At 43.8% G+C, this 20557-nt stretch overlaps 4 non-coding genes across 4 annotated transcripts; all 4 read left to right on the forward strand.

The window, feature by feature from the left end:
- Positions 1 to 7420: 7420 nt before the first annotated feature.
- On the forward strand, positions 7421 to 7584 carry LOC132769501 (U1 spliceosomal RNA). The gene has a single exon (XR_009630855.1). It is a non-coding gene; the product is annotated as a U1 spliceosomal RNA (small nuclear RNA).
- A 3869-nt stretch (positions 7585 to 11453) lies between these two features.
- On the forward strand, positions 11454 to 11617 carry LOC132769500 (U1 spliceosomal RNA). Its single transcript, XR_009630854.2, has one exon. It is a non-coding gene; the product is annotated as a U1 spliceosomal RNA (small nuclear RNA).
- Positions 11618 to 13929: 2312 nt separating this feature from the next.
- LOC132769499 (U1 spliceosomal RNA) lies at positions 13930 to 14093 on the forward strand. Its single transcript, XR_009630853.1, has one exon. It is a non-coding gene; the product is annotated as a U1 spliceosomal RNA (small nuclear RNA).
- A 5405-nt stretch (positions 14094 to 19498) lies between these two features.
- On the forward strand, positions 19499 to 19662 carry LOC132769498 (U1 spliceosomal RNA). Its single transcript, XR_009630852.1, has one exon. It is a non-coding gene; the product is annotated as a U1 spliceosomal RNA (small nuclear RNA).
- Positions 19663 to 20557: the final 895 nt, after the last annotated feature.

A 20557-nucleotide genomic window follows, 5' to 3' on the forward strand; every position in this document is an offset into this window, starting at 1 on the left:
ATAAAAATGTAATGTTCGTTTGTGGGATTAACAGAACTCAAAAAAACCACTGGACGAATTGACACCAAATTTGGACACAAGACACCTCTCAGGCCGATGAGTGACCTTCACTCATAAAAACACTGGAAAACACAGCAAAAAAGACTTTAAAAGCCAAAAAAACAAAAATTACATTGCAACACATGCACAAAACTACATATATATACGCAAACACAAATATACACAAATATACACACGCATATATGCATATATACACACACAAAACACACACAGAGAAAGGAGAAAGGAAGGAAAGAAAGAAAGAAAGGTAGAGAAGGAAGAAAGGGGAGAAGGAAATAAAAAGGTAAAAAGAAGGAAGGAAAGAGAGGGAAGGAAGGAGAGAAGGAGTGAAAGAGAGAAACAGGTAGAGAAGGAAGAAAGAAGAAGGGAAAGATGAAGGAAAAGAAAAAGAGGGAAGGAAGGAGAAAGAAAAAGAGAAAGAGGGAAGGTTGGCCACAGCAACACGTGGCGGGTACAGCTAGTATACACATATTTTAAAAGTATTAAACATCCTAGTTTTAAAAAATCAATTCAGATTAAATCCATAAAGACATTAAAAAATGAGTCCAAATGCTGGAAAACTAAGCATCTGATAACCAAACAATCTCAGGGCCCTTTCACACTGTTCCTATATCCCAGAATATGAACCCAGTTTTTCTGTTTATCCCAGATTATCTGGCAGTGCGGACTCATATAATCCATTTTAAGGCAGAAAACCTGGGATCAGATACTGGGATATAGAGCCTGTCTAGAAGGGCTTTCATTTCTTTCTGTCATCCCAAGGCCCTATATCCCAGGATATCAAGGCAGAAAATCCAGTTTTGAACTGGATTATCTGAGTCCACACTCAGATAATGTGGGATTTTCTGCCTTGATATTCTGGGATATAAGGGCTGTCTGGAAGGACCCCAAGGGAAAGCCCTCCTGCCTTGCTTCTAGTAGTCTCACTCAGAGTTGGACACGTGTTGAAGCCATACCCACGTGATTTGGACACGTGTCTGCTTAAGCTAGACCCAAGTTCATCTCCTTTCCCCCCACCAGCTCTTCTATGATAGTATTGGGACAGTGAAACCCCTTTTCTTCTCAAAAAAACCAACCTACCTCTAGAGTTAGAGAGAGAAAAGCAATGCTAGAAGAGTGAAGCTCCCTCTTTCCTTGGATCTGCAATTGATTCCTAGCTCCAAGGCCTCAGCCCTTTTATTTGTGCAGAGCAATAGGCATGAGAGAGAGCCATTGAGACTGTTAAAGCCACAGTCTCCCCAATGACTGGCTCCAAAGGCAGACTGCTCCTGGACATGGAGGCTCCATGTATACGTCCTCTGTCATGTATGTATTAATCTAATTAATCTAAACTGCACTTTTTTACCACGTAGGCTTCTTTCATAATAAAATCCCATATTATCTGCTTTGAACTGGGATATATAGCAGTGTGGACTCAGATAACCCAGTTCGAAGCAGATATTATGGGATTACTAGGTTGTTGTAGGTTTTTCCTCTCCCTCACTCATTGACCCTTTGTCTCCAGAAAACCCTTCGAATGAGTCTTCGTAGGTAGGCGCCATAAGTATATCCCGGATCCTTTTCCTTTGCTGTTCTTCATCTGTCCAGAGGAGGGCGACTAAAATGAACAAGGGTCTGGAGAATAAGCCCTATGAGGAGCGGCTTAAGGAGCTGGGCATGTTTAGCCTGAAGAAGAGAAGGCTGAGAGGAGATATGATAGCCATGTATAAATATGTGAGAGGAAGCCACAGGGAGGAGGGAGCAAGCTTGTTTTCTGCTTCCTTGGAGACTAGGACGCGGAACAATGGCTTCAAACTACAAGAGAGGAGATTCCATCTGAACATGAGGAAGAACTTCCTGACTGTGAGAGCCGTTCAGCAGTGGAACTCTCTGCCCTGGAGTGTGGTGGAGGCTCCTTCTTTGGAAGCTTTTAAACAGAGGCTGGATGGCCATCTGTCAGGGGTGATTTGAATGCAATATTCCTGCTTCTTGGCAGGGGGTTGGACTGGATGGCCCATGAGGTATCATCCAACTTTTTGATTCTATGACTCCTGCTCACGAGTAACCCATTCATACAACTGCTTGCAACATTACTTACAGGCTCTACTACAACACAGTCTGTGTATATGTATTTTGTGTGTGTATATATTTCTGTATATGTGTGTTTGTGTATATATGTATGTGGCTTTGCGCTTTCATTGTAATGTATTTTATTTTATTTTATTGCTTTTTAAGTCTCTTCTGCTGTGTTTTTCAGTGTTTTACGACTGATAGTCACTCGTTGAGAAGTTTGCCCCAATTCTTTTGCTGGTGGGGTTCAGAATGCACTTTGATTGTAGGTGAACTATACATCCCAGTAACGACAACTCCCAAATGTCAATCTCTATTTCCCCAAACTCCATCTGTGTTCATATTTGGGTATATGGAGTATTCATGCCAAGTTTGGTCCAGATCCTTCATTGTTTGAGTCCACAGTGCTCTCTGGATGTAGGTGAACTACAACTCCCAAACTCAAGGTCAGTGCCCCCCAAACCCTTCGAGTGTTGGTCATGGGAGTCCTGTGTGCCACGTTGGGGTCAGTTCCATCATTGATAGAGTTTAGAACGCTCTCTGATTGTAGGCTAATTATAAATCCCAACAACTACAACTCCCAAATGACACATTTATTTTTTGTGTGTGTGATGGTCACTCCTTGGGTTAGTAGGTGTCTTGTGGTCAAATTTGGCGGCAATTCGTCAAGTGGTTTTTTTTGTTATGTTAATCCCACAAACGAACATTACATATATACACACATACACACACACACATCCATATATACACATAATAAAACTGAAAAAGAGGGCTTTGTGAGAAATTCACCTTGATTTATAGGAATTATAGTTCACCTACATCCAGAGAGCACTGTGAACGCAAACAAGGATAGATCTGCACCAAATTTGGCATGAATACCCAATATGTCCAAATTTGAATACTGGTGGATTTGGGGTGGAATTGGCCTTGACATTTGTTAGTTGTAGGTACTGGAATTTATAGTTTACCTACAATCAAACAGCACTCTGAACCCCACCAATGATGGACCAGGACCGAACTTGGCACAGAGAAGCCCCATGAACATACTGTAGGCGTTTCTAGGAATTGACCTTGATTTTGGGAGTTGCAGTTCACCTGCATCCAGAGAAACAGTCACCCCCACCGCCAATGGACCAGGATCAAACTTGGCACAGAGAAGCCCCATGAACATACTGTAGGGGTTTCTAGGAATTGACCTTGATTTTGGGAGTTGCAGTTCACCTGCATCCAGAGAAACAGTCACCCCCACCGCCAATGGACCAGGATCAAACTTGGCACAGAGAAGCCCCATGAACATACTGTAGGGGTTTCTAGGAATTGACCTTGATTTTGGGAGTTGCAGTTCACCTGCATCCAGAGAAACAGTCACCCCCACCGCCAATGGACCAGGATCAAACTTGGCACAGAGAAGCCCCATGAACATACTGTAGGGGTTTCTAGGAATTGACCTTGATTTTGGGAGTTGCAGTTCACCTGCATCCAGAGAAACAGTCACCCCCACCGCCAATGGACCAGGATCAAACTTGGCACAGAGAAGCCCCATGAACATACTGTAGGGGTTTCTAGGAATTGACCTTGATTTTGGGAGTTGCAGTTCACCTGCATCCAGAGAAACAGTCACCCCCACCGCCAATGGACCAGGATCAAACTTGGCACAGAGAAGCCCCATGAACATACTGTAGGGGTTTCTAGGAATTGACCTTGATTTTGGGAGTTGCAGTTCACCTGCATCCAGAGAAACAGTCACCCCCACCGCCAATGGACCAGGATCAAACTTGGCACAGAGAAGCCCCATGAACATACTGTAGGGGTTTCTAGGAATTGACCTTGATTTTGGGAGTTGCAGTTCACCTGCATCCAGAGAAACAGTCACCCCCACCGCCAATGGACCAGGATCAAACTTGGCACAGAGAAGCCCCATGAACATACTGTAGGGGTTTCTAGGAATTGACCTTGATTTTGGGAGTTGCAGTTCACCTGCATCCAGAGGAACAGTCACCCCCACCGACAATGGACCAGGATCAAACTTGGCACAGAGAAGCCCCATGACCAACTGGACATACTGCAGGGGTTTCTGGGAATTGACCTTGATATTGGGAGTTGTAGTTCACCCTTATCCAGAGAACCCTGAACCCAGTCGACTAATAGCCCAGCCATCACATGCCTTTTTCAAATAACCCGGGCACTTCTGGGTCCCCAAGCTAGTATATATAGCTTATATTGTGATGTGTGTGCGCGCGTGTGGTGGGCTTTATTATTACTTACATTTTGAATGCCCCTCCTCACTCTCTCTCTCTCTATATATATACACACTCCTCTATATATGTATAGTCCAGCCCTATTGCTAGTTTTACTTAAGAGTCATTGGATCAACTGGATTTTTCCATGCTTTGAATATGTCTTAAAGGATTTTAACTGTGAATTTTAATATTGCTATATTTAATTGTCTTTTAATGTTTGCGTATTTATATATTTTGAATTATGTGGTCATATTTTTAATTGTAAGCCGCTTTGAGTCTCCTTCAGGAGAGATAAAGTAGGGTGTAAATAATAATAATAATCATCATCATCTATATAAATAAAAATCTAATGTTCATTTATGGGATTAACATAACTCAAAAACCACTGGACGAATTGACACCAAATTTGGTCACAAAACACCTATCGGGCCAATGAGTGTCCATCACCCCTAAAAACATCGAAAAACGCAGCAAAAGAGACTTAAAAAGCCAAAAACACAAAAAATACATTACAACGCTTGCGCAAAACCATACATATACACAAACACACACACACACACATATATATACGCATACACAAATATATAGACACCTACATATATGCATATATAAACACACAAAACACATATACACAGAAAGGGGAAGGAAGGAAGGAAGGAAGGAAGGAAGGAAGGAAGGAAGGAGGAAAGAAGAAGGAAGGAAGGAGAGAAGGAGGGAGACAAAGAGGGAAAGAAAAAGAGAAGGAAAGAAAGAAAGGTAGAGAAGGAAGGAAGGAGAGAAGGAAATAAAAAAGTGAAAGAAGAAAGAAAAGAGAGGAGGAAGGAGGGAGAGAAGGGATGAAAGAGGGAGGGAGGGAGGGAGGGAGGGAAGGAAGGAAGGAAAGAAGGAAGGAAGGAAGGAAGGAAGGAAGGAAGGAAGGAAGGAAGGAAGGAACGAAAGAGAGAAGGATGGAACCAAAGAGCAAAGGAAGGGAGGAAAGAAACAGCTAGAGAAGGAAGAAAGAAGAAGGAAAAGAAAAAGAGGGAAGGGAGGAAAGAAGGAGGGAGGGAAGGGGAGAAAGAAAAAAAAGGAGAGAAAGAGAGAGGGAAGGTTGGCCACAGCAACGCGTGGCAGGTACAGCTAATAATAATAATAATAATAATAATTGTTTTTTGTGGTCCGTTAAAAAGTTCAGCCGATAGAAAGCAAAAGATTGGTATATTTGCATCTACAAGTTCTATTTGCCCCATTGTATTTAAAATAATAATAATAATAATAATAATAATAATAATACAGGACAATTTCAAGAAATAAGAAAAATGAAGCCTTTTCTCCAAAGGTAAAAAAATATATAGAAGAGACTTTAAAACAAACCAAGGTTTAGTTGTTACAAACTCAGGACAGGAAAAGGAAATTAGTTTGCAGACTTATTTCATGGGATTCTCACTATGTAAATGCTCAAAAACTGATGATTTTAATCTGGTTTATTGTGTTTCAGCCTTCAACCACACACAATGTTTAAAGAGGAATGGTGAGGTGCCAAAGGGAAGAAGAGGTCCTCTGGTATTTTGCCTGTCTTGGGCTTGAGGTGAGGCTATGAGCAAATATGCCAATCTTTTGCTTTCTATTGGCTGAACATAATAAAAGTGAAAAATAGGGCTATGTGGAAAATTCACCTTGATTTTTAGGAATTATAGTTCACTTACATCCAGAGAGCACTGTGAATGCAAACAACAATGGATCTGCACCAAATTTGGTGTGAATACCCAATATGTCTAAATTTGAATACTAGTGGATTTGGGGTGGAATTGGATTACTAAAATGAATTCAGTGCCATTTTAGTAGGTGGAAGCAGAGTGCATCTACACCAGGCATGGGCAAACTTCGGTCCTCCGGCGTTTTGGATTGCAACTGTTAGGAATTGTGGGAGTTGAAGTCCAAAACACCTGGAGGGCTGAAGTTTGCCCATGCCTGATCTACACTGTAGAATTAATGCCGTTTGACACTACTTTAACTCTATGACTCAATGCTAAGGAACACTTGGAATTGGACTCTTGCAAGGTCTGTAGCCTTCTCTGCCTAACAGTGGTGGTCTCTCACCAAACTACAAATTCCAGGATTCCATTGGATTGAGTGATGGCAGGTTTTTTTTTCTGTGTCAGGAGCGACTCGAGAAACTGCAAGTCGCTTCTGGTGTGAGAGAATTGGCCATCTGCAAGGACGTTGCCCAGGGGATGCTCGGATTATTTGATGTTTTATCATCCTTGTGGGAGGCTTCTCTCATGTCCCCGCATGAGGAGCTGACTGCAAGAGCGTTGCCCAGGGGACGCCTGGATGTTTTGATGTTTTACCATCCTTGTTGGAGGCTTCTCCCATGTCCCCGCATGGGGAGCTGGAGCCGACAGAGGGAGCTCATCCGCGCTCTCCCTGGATTCGAACCTGTGACCTGTCAGTCTTCAGTCCTGTAGGAACAAGGGTTTAACCCACTGCGCCACCGGGGGCTCCTACTCATGGCAGTTTTTGGTTTTTTTTGTCGTGTCAGGAGTCACTCCTGTTGTGAGATAATTGGCCGTCTGCAAGGACATTGCCCAGGGGACACCCGGATGATTTGATGTTTTTATCATCCTTGTGGAAGGCTTCTCTCATGTCCCCGCATGAGGAGTTGGAGCTGATAGAGGGAGGGAGGGAAATCAGTGTTTCCAGAAATGTGGGAGGAGAGGAAACGCTTTTGCTCTGCCTCCCCTCTGTCTTGCTGCACCAATGGAAGCCAGGAAAGGAAGCAACCAGGCGCAAGCATGCAAATGTTCTGCCAATGAGATGCCTGGCTGCTGCATGGGTGCTTGCAGTCTCTGAAGAAAGGAAGGAACCAGCCGCCAGCATGCAAATGTATGCACACCAAGGCATGACGGGAGTAAAAATGGGGTGCAGATCAAGCATTGTATGGCACCCTAAAACACAGTCCTGAAAATTCAGGCAGTTATAGATGCAATTCTGTCCAATGAAGCTCAGGGCGAGTGCTGCAGGGGGAGGCCGCTGTGCCCTAAAAGAGAGTGCAAATGAGGGTCCAGGAGGGGACATTGCTGTTCCAACTCATACTTACCTGGCAGGGGAGACACCATGATCACGAAGGTGGTTTTCCCAGGGTGAGGCTCATCCATTGCACTCCGGGTGTGCTGACCCCTGCGATTTCCCCAAATGCGGGAAACTCGACTGCATAATTTGTGGTAGTGGGGGACTGCGTTCGCGCTTTCCCCTGATCAAACTGGTGCAAAGATAGAATATGTTGGTATGCCATCTTAATTATCATCCTTTCTCTTGCAATCCCTTATTGTGTTGCTGTGAGTTTTCTGTTTCACCCACATCTATGCCAGGCATCCTCAGAGTTTGTGAGGTCTGTGGGAAAGTAGGCAAGTGGGGTTTATACATGTGGAACATCCAGTGTGGGAGAAAGACCGCTTGTCTGTTGGAGGCAAGTGTGAATGTTGCAATTGGCCAGTTTGATTACCATTGAATAAAGTCTGGCTGCTTCCTGCCTGAGGGCAATCCTTTGTTGGGAGGTGTTAGCCCCTTACTGCTTGGAAATTTATTTCCTGACTAGCTGTTGTTGTGGCCCAGTCTGTGTATATGTGTTTTGTGTGTGTATATATTTGTATATGGGTATGTATATATATATGTGTGTGTGTGTGTGTGGTTTTGTGCATACGTTGTAATGATATATATATATATATATATATATATATATATCTTTTAAAGGCTCTTCCGCTGTGTTTTTCAGTGTTTTAATGAGTGATGATCACGCGTTGGCCTGAGAGGTGTCTTGTATCCAAATTTGGTGTCAATTCACCCAGTGGTTTTTGAGTTATGTTAATCCCACAAACAAACATTACATATTTATTTATTTAGACTAGCCATCCCCTGCCACGCATTGCTGTGGCCCACATGAGGGTTCTGTGTGGAAGGTTTGGCCCAATTCTATCATTGATGGGGTTCAGAATGCTCTGTGATTGTAGGTGAACTATTTGGTCGTGTCAGGAGCGACTTGAGAAACTGCAAGTCGCTTCTGATGTGAGAGAATTGGCCATTTGCAAGGACGTTGCCCAGGGGATGCCCGGGTGATTTGATGTTTTTATCATCCTTGTGGGAGGCTTCTCTCATGTCCCCGCATGAGGAGCTGGAGTTGATAGAGGGAGCTCATCCGCCTCTCCTCGGATTCGAACCTGCGACCTGTCGGTCTTCAGTCCTGCCAGCACAGGGGTTTAAGCCACTGCGCCACTGGGGGCTCCACAGGTGAACTATAAATCCCAGCAACTACAACTCACAAATGTCAAGATTCTATTTTCCCCAAACTCCATGAGTGTTCATATTTGGGCATATTGAGTATTCGTGGCAAGTTTAGTCCAGATCCATCATTGTTTGAGTCCATAGTGCTCTCTGGGTGTAGACTGAGGATGCATCAACACTATAGAATGGATCTTTGCTGTTGATTTAACACAGTTTGATACCACTTTGGCTGCCATGGCTCAATGTCGTGTTGGACTAATTTCTGCATGTCCAGTCTACGTATATATGATAGTTTAAAGTAATTGTGACCAGTGTTGCTTGTTTTTGTGTCTGTAGATTTCTAGTGATTTTGTTCTATGGAGACCTCTTTCCACATGGATCAGCTTTGGAAGGTCCCGCATTGAAGTTACGCAACTGTATTAACAAAACACGTGGGAATTGCCTCCGACCTTTTTCAAAGGCAAGCCATTTATCTGGTGAAGGATATTGCAACAATACTGGAGGTATGTAACCATTTATCGGACTTAACACTATACCTTCAAACTGGTGCTGGAGCCCCCGAAATGGGTTAAACCAGGGGTCCTCAAACTTTTTAAACAGAGGACCAGGTCACGGTCCCTCACACTGTTGGAGGGCCGGATTATAATTTGAAAAAAGCATGAATGAATTCCTAAGCACACTGCACATATCTTATTTGTAGTGCAAAAAAAAACCCACTTAAAAACAATACAATAATTAAAATGAAGAACAACGTTAACAAATATAAACTTACTAGTTTTTCAATGGGAAGTGTGGGCCTGCTTTTGGCTGATGAGATAGGATTGTTGTTGTTGTTGTTGTTGTTGTGTGCTTTCAAGTCATTTCAGACTTAGGTTGACCCTGAGCAAGGGCCGGGTAAATGACCTTGGAGGGCCGTATCTGGCCCCCAGGCTTTAGTCTGAGGACCCCTGGGTTAAATCCTTGTGTCAGCAGGACTGCTGACCAACAGGTCGGCGGTTCGAATCCGAGGAGCGGGGTGAACTCCTGTCTGTCAGCTCCATCTTCCCATGCGGGGACATGAGAGAAGTCTCCCACGGGATGGTAAAACATTGAACATCCGGGTGTCGCCTGGGCAACATCCTTGCAGACGTCCAGTTCTTTCACACCAGAAGTGACTTGCAGTTTCTAAAGTCACTCCTGACACGAAAAAAAACTGGTGCTGTAGTTGTGAGTCTTATGACAACCCCAAGGCATTGAGGGTTTTTCTGGGGCTGAGAGAGTTTGACTTATCCAGGGTCACCCAACAGATTTCCATGGCCAAGTGAGCCATAGCACAACCCTCAAACCACTACACCATGAATATTCATCAATACATAGAATTAAAAAATCTATTCCTTGACATAGGGAATTGGGCAACTAAATGTCTTGACTGGTCAGAGTATAGGCTATAGAAAAGCAAGCCAAAGACTAGTTATTTATTTATTTATCGTGTCATCAGCAACCATACCATTATATTACATTTCTAACAGAACAAAACAAACAGATAAAAAACCACAAATTTTGCAAACTTGGTAGTTGATTAAATGTCCTTTGACCAGTATCTGGCCACTTGGAGTGCCTCTGGTGTTGCCGCAAGAAGGTCCTCCATTGTGCATGTAGCAGGGCTCAGGTTGCATTGCAGCAGGTGGTCAGTGGTTTGCTCTTCTCCACACTCGCATGTTGTATATTCCACTTTGTAGCCCCATTTCGTAAGGTTGGCTCTGCATCTTGTGGTGCCAGAGCGCAGTCTGTTCAGCGCATTCCAAGTTGCCCAGTCTTCTGTGTGCCCAGGGGGGAGTCTTTCATCTGGTATCACCCAAAGATTGAGGTGCTGGGTTTGAGGCTGCCACTTTTGGACTCTCACTTGCTGAGGTGTTCCAGCGAGTGTTCTGTAGATCTAAGAAAACTATTTCTTGATTTCAGTTGTTGACGTGCTGGCTGATACCCAAACAGGGGATGAGCTGGAGATGTCACTGCCTTGGTCCTTTCACTATTGGCCTCTACTTCCCAGCGGATGTCACGTGGCGCAATACCGGCTAAGCAGTGTAATTTCTCCTGTGGTGTAGGGCACAGACACCCCGTGATAATGCGACATGTCTCATTAAGAGACTAGCCAAAGATTAGTAAGACAGTATGATGTAACAGTTTGAGTGTTGAGCTATAACGCTGGAAACCATGGATCAAATTCCTGCGGCGATAGAAACCCACTATATGACCTAAGAAAAGTGGAAGCCTCATGGGAAGGTCAAGATCAGGGGTCCTCAAACTTTTTAAACAGAGGCCAGGTCACAGTCCTTCAAACTGTTGAAGGGCCAGATTATAATTTGAAAAAAATGAACAAATTCCTATGAACACTGCAAATACCTTATTTGTAGTGCAAAAAAACACTTAATAACAATACAATAATTAAAGTGAAGAACAATTGAAACAAATAAAAATGTATTAGTACTTCAATGGAAAGTGTGGACCTGTTTTTGGCTGATGAGATAAGATTGTTGTTGTTGTTGTTGTTGTTGTTGTTGTTGTTGTGTGTAAGAGCTGAGCTCCACCTCCTTTCTCTCCTGCACGCCTTTCTTGCAGCTGGCAGAAAGAAAGAATGCAGATGGGAGCATGCAAATGCGCTAATGCCAAGAGCATTGTGGGAGCATAAAAGTGGGGCAGATGAGGGATTCTGTGGCACCCCAAGACCCAAATCTGCAGTGTGAGTCAGGCCAAAGACACAGTACTGTCCTAAGAAGCTCAGGGCAAGTGCTGCAAAGGGAGGCCACTGTGCCCTAAAAGATTGTGCGGATGAGGGTCGAGGACGGGAGGGTGCAGCTCCAACTCATACTTACCTGGCAGGGGAGACACCATGATCACAAAGGTGGTTTTCCCAGGGTGAGGCTCATCCATTGCACTCTGGGTGTGCTGACCCCTGCGATTTCCCCAAATGCGGGAAACTCGACTGCATAATTTGTGGTAGTGGGGGACTGCGTTCGCGCTTTCCCCTGATCAAGCTGGTACAAAGATAGAAAAGAAATATGCTCAAACTCTTCTCAGCTTTGGTTCCTCTTACTCTGTAAATTCCACATAAACACTAATTCCACATAATTGTCAGAGATTCAGACTCTAGGAGACTAGGGTTTTGATTCCCCATTTGGCCATGGAAAACCACTTGTGTGATCATCTAATGCTATCTTAATTTTAACAGAAATCTACTGCAGTGTTTCTCAACCTGAGGGGGGGGGGGGTCACGGGTCACGAATGGGAGGGATAACCAAAGACCATCAGAAAACACAGTATTTTTATTTATTCTGTTGGTTATGGAGGTTCTGTGTTAGGAGTTTGACCCAATTCTATCATGTTTTCAATTGTTGGTGGAGTTCAGAATGCTCTTTGATTGTAGGTAAACTACAAATCCCAGTAACAACAACTCCCAAATTTCAAGATCTATTTCCCCCAAACTCCACCAGTGTTCACATTTGGGCATAAGTTTGGTCCAGATCCATTATTGTTTCACCGTGCTCTCTGGATGTAGGTGAACTACAACTCCAAAATTCAAGGTCAATGCCCACCAAACACTTCCAGTATTTTCTGTTGGTCTTGGAGTTCTGTATGCCAAGTTTGGTTCAATTCAATTGTTGGTGGAATTCAGAATGCTCTTTGATTGTAGGTTAACTATAAATCCCAGCAACTACAACTCCCAAATGACAAAATCAATCTCCTCCCAACCCCACCAGTATTCAAATTTGGGCGTGTCAGGTATCTGTGCAAAATTTGGTCCACCAAATGAAAATACATCCTGCATATCAGATATTTACATTACAATTCATAACAGTAGCAATATTACAGTTATGAAGTTGCAACAGAAATAATTTTATGGTTGGGGGTCACCACAACATGAGGAACCAACTTTATTAAAGAGTCACAGCATTAGGAGGGTTGAGAACCACTGGGTTATCTAGGGCAAGCCCCACTCTCCTAGCCTCAGAGGGAGACACACACACACGCCCCTAGGCAAATCTTGCCATGGAAACCCCATGATAGCTTTCTCTAGAGAAAGGGTCCTCAAACCTTTTAAACAGAGGGCCAGGTCACAGTCCCTCAAACTGTTGGAGGGCCGGATTATAATTTGAAAAAAGAATGAATGAATTCCTATGCACACTGCACATATCTTATTTGTAGTGAAAAAAAAACTTAAAAAAATACAATAGTTAAAATGAAGAACAATTTTAACAAATATAAACTAATTAGTATTTCAGTGGGAAGTGTGGGTCTGCTTTTGGCTGATGAGATAGGATTGTTGTTGTGTGCTTTCAAGTTGTTTCAGACTTAGGTTGACCCTGAGCAAGGGCCGGGTAAATGACCTTGGAGGGCCGTATCCGGCCTTCAGGCCTTAGTTTGATGACCCCTGCTCTAGAGTCACCATAAGTGTGACCTGATTAAGGACTGGAATAAGTGCCTTCTTCATTCCCAGATTGAAGGACTGGAAGGAATGCTGAAAAAGGGCAAAATCTCTGTGTGGCCCAAGGGGGTGACTTGGTGAAGTTCCACTCCCCTTCTGTCTTACAGCACCAATTGAACACTAGTGAGATGGACCCAAACAACTGGCATAGAAAGGAAGGAGCAAGACATGGGCATGCAAATATGTTCACTTCTAAGCATGGTGGGAGCATTGCACCAGTTGCAGATCAAAGAGTTAGGAGTGCAATTCACTTGGCAGACTTCTTGCGGTCTACAAGTGGGGCAGCGAAGGGTAGATTTCCCCCATGTTTTGTCTCTGCTTTGGGCCAGACTTCAGTTTCTAATGGGTAGAAGCATCATTAAAGTCTTGGTCCAAGATTGGACTACAGAAAAACAAACCAACGTTGTTGGGTTTTTTTAAAAAAACAAGCATGGAAGCAAATGTAATATATTTGGTGTAGCCACTTCAGCAACTCTCTGTTTCCAAGTATCTGGTAGGGAGGATGAGGAGGGCAAATCAATGACTCTGCAGAGATGGAAGGGGAGGAAATGTCTGTGCTCCGCCTCCCTTCTGTCTTGCAGCACCAATGAGATGCCTGGCGGCTGCATGGGTGCTTGCAGTCTCTGAAGAAAGGAAGCAAGCAGGCGGGGGCATGCAAATGTGCACACACCAAGGCATGACGGGAGTAAAAATGGGGTGCAGATCAAGCATTGTGTGGCACCCTAAAACACACTCCTGAAAATTCAGGCAGTCATAGATGCAGTTCTGACCAGTGAAGCTTAGGGCAAGGGGGAGGCCACTGTGTGCTAAAAGATGGTGCAGATGAGAGTCGAGGACGGGAGGGTGCTGCTCCAACTCATACTTACCTGGCAGGGGAGACACCATGATCACGAAGGTGGTTTTCCCAGGGTGAGGCTCATCCATTGCACTCCGGGTGTGCTGACCCCTGCGATTTCCCCAAATGCGGGAAACTCGACTGCATAATTTGTGGTAGTGGGGGACTGCGTTCGCGCTTTCCCCTGGTTATACTGGTGCAAAGATAGAAAAGGAATTTGCTCTTTCTCAATTTCAGCCATGTTTTTCTTGCAGTCTCTTACTGCTTGAAAAAGGTCTTCAGATTACTGGTCATCACTCATCAACTTTGCAGCTTCATGGCTACTCAATGCTATTCAAGCTTGCTAATTGCAACATTTGCACCTGGGTTGCAGTTAAACATCAAAAAACCAAGATTATGGCAACCAGACTGACTGATAATTGGCGAATAGAGGGAGAAAACGTGGAGGCCGTGACAGATTTTGTATTTGTAGGTGTAAAGACTACTGCAAATGCAGACTGCAGCCAGGAAATTAGGAAACGCTTACTTCTTGGGAGGAGAGCAATGTCCAATCTCGATAAAATAGTGAAGAGTAGAGACATCACACTGGCAACCAAGATCCGCATAGTCAAAGCCATGGTATTCTCCATCTTCTTCTTAGGTGATCCCTCGTTTTCCGAGGATGATTGTCTTCCAGTGTTCTTGTGGGTCCATATGTGGCTGTGGAGCCCTATTCTTGCTCTGCATCTTCCGCCGGGAGGGCATTGGTTTCCAGGTGGAAGGCAGTCTCGGTTGGGGTTGGCTTGACGCGCCTTCCTCTTGGCACACTTCTCTCTTTTGCCCTCCATTCGTGCTTCTTCAAATTTTGCAGCACTGCTGGTCACAGCTGACCTTCAGCTGGAGTGCTCAAGGGCCAGGGCTTCCCAGTTCTCAGTGTCTATGCCAGAGATTTTAAGGTTGGCTTTGAGCCCATCTTTAAATCTCTTTTCCTGTCCACCAACAATCCGTTTTCCGTTCTTGAGTTCGGAGTAGAGCAACTGCTTTGGGAGATGGTGGTCGGGCATCCAGACAACGTGGCCGGTCCAGCGGAGTTGATGGCAGAGGACCATCGCTTAAATGCTGGTGGTCTTTGCTTCTTCCAGCATGCTGGCATTTGTCCGCCTGTCTTCCCAAGAGATTTGCAGGATGTTCCGGAGGCAGCGCTGATGGAATCGTTTCAGGAGTTGCATGTGATGTCTGTAGACAGTCCACATCTCGCAGGCATATAGCAGGGTTGGGAGGACAATAGCTTTATAGACAAGCACCTTGGTATCCCTACTGATGTCCTGGTCCTCAAACACTCTCCGCTTCATTCGGAAAAATGCTGCGCTCGCAGAGCTCTGGTGGTGTTGTATTTGATGTTGACTTTGGTGGAGAGGTGGCTGCCAAGGTAGCAGAAATGATCAACATTTTCTAATGTTACACCATTAAGCTGTATCACTGGCATTGGAGAGGGGTTGGCTGGTGTCTGCTGGAACAGCACCTTGGTTTTTTCAATGTTCAATGACAGGCCGAGCTTCTCGTATGCTTCTGCGAAGGTGTTGAGAGTGGCTTGTAGATCTTCTTCTGAATGCGCACAGACGACGTTGTCATCAGCATACTGGAGTTTTATAACAGATGTTGTTGTAACCTTGGTTTTGGCTTTCAGTCTGCTGAGGTTGAATAGCTTGCCATCTGTCCGATAGATGATTTCCACTCCGGTGGGAATCTCTCATAAGGCACCTATGGATATGAGAGCTGGACCTTAGGGAAGGCTGAGCGAAGGAAGATAGATGCTTTTGAACTGTGGTGCTGGAGGAAAGTGCTGAGAGTGCCTTAGACTGCGAGAAGATCCAACCAGTCCATACTCCAGGAAATAAAGCCTGACTGCTCATTAGAGGGAAGAATAGTAGAGGCAAAGATGAAGTACTTTGGCCACATCATGAGAAGACAAGAGAGCTTAGAGAAGACAATGATGCTGAGGAAAATGGAAGGAAAAAAGAAGAGGGGCCGCCCAAGGGCAAGATGGATGGATGGGATCCTTGAAGTGACTGGCTTGACCTTGAAGGAGCTGGGGGTGGTGAGGGGTCCATGAAGTCACAAAGAGTCGGAAGCGACTGAACGAATAAACAACAACAACAACATTCTGTTTTAAAACTATCACTGGGTCAGTCAGATGACCTGCAGCTCCTCCCACTGCAAAGAGACAAGAAAACTGCAAATCAGAAAGGACATACATTTCAGGTTCTAAAATGACATACTAATAGATCATTATTTCAAAATAGATAGGCAAACATCACATAGAGGAGGCTTGAGAAGGTTGCTTCCTCCAACAGTTTGGGCCTCCAACTCCCATAATTCCTGACCTTTGAACAAGCTGGCAGGGGCTTCTGGGAGTTGGAGACCCAAATAGCTGGAGGGAGGCAGGTTGAGGATGCCTGGTGTAGGCCCTCATTTAGTTTTTGACTGTATTGTTCTTGTTTAAATCATAAGTCACCTTAAGTCGCATTTTTCTCAGGAGGAGGTAGGTTAGAGAGGTAACAACGCTCTGGACAGTAGGCAAATTCCATGTTTAGGACAGATATGGAAATAAGATTATAATGATCATAGTTTTGGGCAGGAAGTCCTGACAGTATGGGTCCCCAGGTGTTTTGGCCTACAACTCCCAGAAATCCCAGCTAGTTTACCAGCGGTTAGGATGCCTGGGAATTGAAGTCCAAAACATCTGGGGACCCGCAGGTTGAGAACCACTATCTTAAAAGAAAAACCTGTATTTGTTATTTTTTAGTTAGGAGAAGGGGGGAAAGCCAGACTGGATGAAGTTGTTGTAATTTATTTACTTACGGCATTTATATGCTGCCCTTCACACCCCAAAGGGGACTCAGAGTGGCTTACTATATGTATGTATGTATGTATGTATGTATGTATGTATGTATATGTGTGTGTGTGTGTGTGTGTGTGTATATATATATATATATGCGTGTGTGTGTGTGTGTACACACACACACACACACACAATATATTAAATTATTAGCATAGCACAATATCAGTATTATATATTATTACTAGCCACCCCCTGCCACGTGTTGCTGTGACCCAGTCTGTGTATATGTGTTTTGTATGTGTATGTGTACATATGTGGTTTTTCTGCATGCGTCGTAATATTGGGGCTTTTTTTTTTTTTTGCTTTTTAAGCCTCTTCCGCTGTGTTTTTCAGTGTTTTAATGAGTGATGGTCACTCGTTGGCCTGATAGGTGTCTTGTGTCGAAATTTGGTGTCAATTCATCCAGTGGTTTTTGAATTATGTTAATCCCACAAACAAACATTACATTTTTATTTATATAAATGTGCTAGCCGTCCCCTGCCATGCGTTGCTGTGGCCCACTCTGTGTATATGTGTTTCGTGTGTATATATGTGTATATATGTGGTTTTGCACATGCGTTGTTATTTAATTTTTGGTTTTTTAAGCCTCTTCTGCTGTGTTTTCCAGTGAGTGACTAGCCATCCCCTGCCACGCGTTGCTGTAGCCCAGTCTGTGTATATATGTTTTGTGTGTGCATATATTTTTTTATGTGTATATATGTGGTTTTGCACATGCGTTGTAATGTATGTTTTTGTTTTTTGGCTTTTTAAGTCACTTCTGCTGGTTTTTTTTTTTTTTATGACTGATGGCCTGAGAGGTGTCTTGTGTCCAAATTTGGTGTCAATTTGTCCAATGGTTGTTGAATTATGTTAATCCGACAAACAAACATTACATTTTTATTTATATAGCTTGTACTACACCATTATATTGTAATATTATTACAATTAATTATAATATTACAATTAATATTATTACAATTAATAATATTGTAATATTATTAATAATGTTGCATATAATATAAAATATATAATTATTATATTGTATTATTATTATTAGTAGTAGTATTATATTATATTACATTATAATATTATAAATATTATATTTATATACAATGTTGTATCCCAAAGATCATAGATCTAGGATCTTCGCATCTCCTTTTTGAGATTGAAATAATATTTATGTGTTGTTTCTGGAATACAAGCATGTTGACAAACTGGTTCCTTGACTTTGAGAATCAAATTCGCTAATGTCTCAGTCAGTACTGATCAGAGCCGTGGTAAAGGCAGAAAGTGAAGTCGTGGTTCTGGCACCAGGCTTTTGGACAGCAGGCATAAATAGCTCTTTGGATATAGTACCTAAACGGTTCCGGCCCAAAATACCTTTCGGACCGCATCTTGGCCTACGAGCCCACGAGGACCTTGAGATCGTCTGGGGAGGCCCTTCTCTCGATCCCGCCTGCCTCACAGGCACGTCTGGCGGGGACGAGGGAGAGGGCCTTCTTGGTGGTGGCCCCCCGGCTGTGGAACACTCTCCCCGCACACATCAGACAGGCGCCCTCCCTTATGTCCTTTCGAAGAAGCCTTAAAACATGGCTGTTCGAGAGGGCATTTAATTAAGTGCTAAACAATACGGTAAAGAGGACTGGAATGGAACAAGGAATACGAGACTGGTTATGATTCCACTATGAGACGAAGCGGATTTTTAGTGTAGTCTGTAATTGTTGTAGTTCATGTTGTTGTAACTGGCTTTTTTGTAATTGTCTTTTATGTGTACTGTACACCGCCATGAGTCGCCCTTATGGGCTGAGAATGGCGGTTAATAAGTGCATCAAATAAATAAATAAATAAATAAATATGGAATTCCAGTGGAATGGTGATATGGCAGTTAATACTGTGTATTGTCGAAGGCTTTCATGGCCGGAATCACTGGGTTGTTGTAGGTTTTTCCGGGCTATATGGCCATGGTCTAGAGGCATTCTCTCCTGACGTTTCGCCTGCATCTATGGCAAAGAGGATGCTTGCCATAGATGCAGGCAAAACGTCAGGAGAGAATGCCTCTAGACTATGGCCATATAGCCCGGAAAAAACTACAACAACCCAGTTAATACTGTTTTTATTGTTTTAATTAATGTTCTATTCATTGTTTTAATTGTTGTATATTGCTTTGTTATATTTAATGGCATCAAATTGTGCCAAATGTAAGCCGTCCTGGGTCCCCCTTCGGGGGTTGAGAAGGATGGAGTAGAAATGCTGGAAATAAAATAAAAAATAAAACAAAATAAATAATAAAGCAAGTTTGGAAAAGCTTAATAATGGCAGGCAATTGCGAGCAGTGTACAAAGCAACCCTGGTTGATGTAGTTGCCACGCTACTTCCTGTTTTGAGTGTTGGGGGAGGTTCAGACAGGAGGAGTATCTTCCTGAGTTCCGCCTCCTCTATGTCGTGCAGCACCAATGAGAAATCTGAATTGGTGGATGCTTCCGGATTGGCGGAGAAAGGAAGCAATCAAATGCAGGCATGCAAATATTCACACACAATGGCATGACGGGAGTAAAACTCGGGTGCAGATTAAGGATTGTGTGGCACCCCAAGACCCAAATCTGCAGTATGGGGTAGACTAGAAATGCAGTTCTTTTCAATGAAGCTCAGGGCGAGTGCTGCAGGGGGAGGCTGCTGTGCCCTAAAAGATTGTGCAGATGAGAGTCGAGGAGGGGAGGGTGCTGCTCCAACTCATACTTACCTGGCAGGGGAGACACCATGATCACGAAGGTGGTTTTCCCAGGGTGAGGCTCATCCATTGCACTCCGGGTGTGCTGACCCCTGCGATTTCCCCAAATGCGGGAAACTCGACTGCATAATTTGTGGTAGTGGGGGACTGCGTTCGCGCTTTCCCCTGATCAAACTGGTCCAAGGATAGAAAAGATTTTTCTGATGCTTTTCCTAACGGTAGATTCATCTCACTACCTCTGAGGATGCTTGCCATAGATGCAGGCGAAACGTCAGGAGAAATGCTTGTAGAACACGGTTTTATAGCCCGAAAAAACCCTGGTAGATTCTTGGTTTATGTGGATTACTCACAAGTCTTACTGTTGTACGCTAGAGTTTGTGTATTAAATGGGTTGATCCTTAGTGGGTAGATAGTAAGCTATTGTGGGAAAACCTATTGTGCTATTTAACCCCAGGAGATTGAACGCCAAAACTAAGGTCATAACAACATTTGATATAAGAATTCCAATATGCTGATGACAACGTCGTCTGTTTGCATTCAGAAGAAGACCTACAAGGCACTCTAAGCACACTATCTTTGAGGATGCTTGCCATAGATGCAGGTGAAACGTCAGGAGAAAATGCTTCTAGAACATGGCCATATAGCCCGAAGAAACCCACAAGAACCTAGCACTCTAAGCTCTTTCACAGAAGCATTCAAGAAGCCGGGTTGTTGTAGGGTTTTTGGGGCTATATGGTTGCATTGTAGAAGCATTCTCTCCTGACGTTTCACCTGCATCTATGGCAAGCATCCTCAGAGGTAGTGAGGTCTAGGTTCTTGTGGGTTTTTTCGGGCTATAGGGCCATGTTCTAGAGGCATTTCTCCTGACGTTTCGCCTGCATCTATGGCAAGCATCCTCAGAGGTAGTGAGGTCTGTTGTGAGCCATTCCACAGATATATAAACCCATTGTCCTATTTCCAACAGACCCCGCTACCTCTGAGGATGCTTTCCATAGATGCAGGCGAAACGTCAGGAAAAATGCCTCTAGAACATGGCCCTATAGCCCGAAAAAACCCACAAGAA

Source organism: Anolis sagrei, chromosome 2, assembly GCF_037176765.1.
Source record: "Anolis sagrei isolate rAnoSag1 chromosome 2, rAnoSag1.mat, whole genome shotgun sequence".
NCBI lineage: Eukaryota > Metazoa > Chordata > Lepidosauria > Squamata > Dactyloidae > Anolis > Anolis sagrei.